Source organism: Vombatus ursinus, unplaced genomic scaffold (genome assembly GCF_900497805.2).
Source record: "Vombatus ursinus unplaced genomic scaffold, bare-nosed wombat genome assembly UNPS02006132.1, whole genome shotgun sequence".
NCBI classification, from domain to species: domain Eukaryota; kingdom Metazoa; phylum Chordata; class Mammalia; order Diprotodontia; family Vombatidae; genus Vombatus; species Vombatus ursinus.
The window spans coordinates 6,365-9,356 of NW_020945910.1; the positions used below are offsets into that span (position 1 = coordinate 6,365).

Here is a 2,992-nt window from a genome sequence, read left to right on the forward strand (position 1 = left end):
TTATCTTACATAAAAAATTCACTTCATTCAACTCTCAATTTGACACTCTAGACTGCATTCAGAGTAGAATTGAGTAATTCTGACCCAATTACCTTCAATTCTTATTCTTACAGTTCCTCATCACATTGCCTCAATGCTGAATTTTAAGTGTATTTACCCTTAAGGTCTGATATTTTTGCAGAGGGTCAAACATCACAATTACAAAGGGAGAACTGGATTTCTCACTGGGAGAAACTCAGTCTGATCCAATCTGGATTTACAGTTGCAAATGGTATATAGATCCTAATTTTCCTGAGAGCCATTTGCTACCAGCTCCTCAAAGTGTAGAGTCCATCACTTTCACTTAGTCTGGGGCTGCAGTTGGATCAAGGCAGTGTTTCTGCTCAGAAGGAGGAGGGGGTGAGTCTGGGAGGGAGGGAGGTGGGGGAGGCACTGGGGGGGAGGAGCTCTCAGAGATGACCAGCCTGGTGGGTGGTGGCCCAGGTGGAGCTGGAGCACTGGGGTGGAGTTTGGAGGCTGGGAGGAGTTTGGGGGAAGAGGGGATCATTGCATTGGAGAAGGCTTTCCACGTGATGGAGGAGTGGGCTTGGGAAGGAGAGGCAGTCAGGGTCCTTGAGTTCTGGCCCTGGGTGTGATTGGAGGAAAGGGCTCAGCCATCCTGGGGGCCTCAAGGGTTGGACCGGGTGGTGTCCTTGGGACTAGTAGGATCAGAGTGGGCTGGTGGGAAACAGGAAGTCTTTGAGCTGAGACTGCTCTGCCTTCCCTGGAGCTCAGATACTCTCCTTTTTCCTTTTGACCTGAGTTCTCTCTGCCTTCCCTGGGACCTAAGATCGCTCTGCCTTCCAGAAGCCCACTCTGTGCATGCAGATCCCAGGTAGGTCTGAGCCAGTGTTCCCACTTACATCCTGACCTTTATTTGCTGTCCTTGCCATTGGGTCTCATTCCCCAGGTCTGCCAGAAGCATGCCTCCCAGGCCTGGCTACCGGACCAGCTCCCTGCCCCTAAAACTTTTCCAGACTCCCAATCACTTCCTAAACATCCTGGCTGACCTTCCCCCCCCCACCCCCCCGCCCAAGATTTCTCATTGGGTCACACTTTCCCAAATTTCAGATTTTTCCCATAAGAATCCTGCCTTCACTCCCAGTCCCTGTAAGTATCCACAAGTCCTACCTCCTGCCTCAAGCCCCACCTTGGAGGCAGGAACCAAAGCTCTTTCCTGATTCCCCCTTGTCTGAATCTTGCCTCTTGGGCTGGTTCCCTATCAGATCCCAGCCATTTGGCTCCCTGGAGGGATTCCAAGCCTAAGCTGTACCAGAGGGTCCTAGGCATCCTCCCCAGATCCTAGCTAGACCTCAGGACACAGTCATCCTTACCTGCCCAAGCTTAATGTCCATTTGGAACACTTCTTCCAATCAAGTGTCCCTGACCTCCCTGTCATGAGCATTTAGGGTTAAAGTCGGAGGCATTTAGGGTCAGGGTTAGACTGTCCTGCCTCCCAGATCCCACCCCTGCTCCCCTGCCCCAGGCCTCCTGCTCCCCCAGCCCCACATCTTTAAGAGCTCTCGGGTCCCACACAGGCTGCTGAATCCCAGCCTGGGTTTTGTCTCCCAGTCTCAGGCTTTCCTTGGCTGCTCCATTCCAGAGCCCTCCCCTTCCTCAGCCTTCCCTAACCTCCCTCCCTGCTAGATCTAGCAGTCAGTCTATTGTTTAAATAATGTGTGTTAATTAAGGAGAGGGGATGCAGGGAGAGCAGAGGATCAGTTCCAGGGAGAGCTCTGTCTCAGGGGTCATTGAGACTCTGACTGGTCTCATCCTGTCTGGGATCCCAAGCTTCATCTTCCTCTGAGGGCTCTGTAGGAGGATGGGGGAAAAGAGGGGTACAGAAGAGAAGTAAGAGGAGGGAAGTAGTTTTCCTTTTGAGATTGGCTTCATTTCCTACCCTGACCCTCTCTGCTGCTTCCCTCCCTCTACAGGTTGGAGTCCTTTCCCTGAGGGCAAGGCCTGGGTCTTCCTAACTCCTATGGGACCTTGCCCTCTGTAAATTCCAGTTGGGCAGCCTCCTGCCTATGAAGAGAGGAGAAAGAGCTCTTCTCTGGGATCCGTCTCCCTCCCCAGCTCAGTCTGCAGAGGAACAAAACCTACCCCAAGAAGGTATTGGGTCAAATCCAGACACTAAAGCTGGAGGGAAGTTAGAAGTTTTATTACGAGGCCCAACAAACAGCAAACGCCCAGAGTATGAGCACCAAGGCAGTCAGCCTAGCATTAAGATTACAGGTGGGGCAGATGGGCTTTCTGTGCAGAAGGAAAGAAGGAAAGGACTTTCCAGGTGGCTCCAGGCTGTCTCATGGTCATCAGAAAGGCATAGAATTAGAACATCCCATGATTACTTGGGACATCGGTTAGTGAGAGTGTTGGCTGCTGCTCTATTGGTGGGGCCATAAAGGGTGGGGGAAGCAGATGCCTGGGGTAGATAAGGTCCAGGGATAAGATGAAGGGACTTTACAAAATGGAGTCACTTTGGTTACTTTGCTACCTACACAGGGAGCCTGGATTGAGAGAGAATGGCTCCTGGGAGCAGCCGAGCCCCAGCCCAGGTGAGTGCAGTCTATCCACAGACTTGGCCAACATCAGCAATCCAGTCATTTCCATAGACATAGAAGATGGTCTATGAAACTGGCAGTGCCTGCTTTAGGGATCATTTCTGTACAAAAATAGGCATGAAATTGAATGCAGTGGTAACAACACTACCCTGCTCTTTTCCATGTTTTAAACTGATTCATTGGGTCCTTGATATATTGAGCACTGCTCCCCCCCATGCTGCCCTCCCCTGTTTGTTTTTAAGTTCTCCCTCATTATAGCTGTCTAACAAGGGTGACCACTTCACTCACTAGTCTCTATTACCAAGGGATTATATTTTTGCTTTCTTAATGGCTGCCTGGTATCGTACACACACACACACACACACACACACACACACACACACACACACACA

General features: G+C 50.9%; 1 long non-coding RNA gene across 1 annotated transcript; it reads left to right on the forward strand.

Annotated features, from left to right (window-relative positions):
* Nucleotides 1–586: 586 nt before the first annotated feature.
* On the forward strand, nucleotides 587–2,603 carry LOC114032950. The gene is made up of 3 exons (XR_003567906.1): nucleotides 587–874; nucleotides 1,974–2,151; nucleotides 2,542–2,603. It is a non-coding gene; the product is annotated as an uncharacterized LOC114032950 (long non-coding RNA).
* The last annotated feature ends 389 nt before the right edge of the window (nucleotides 2,604–2,992 follow it).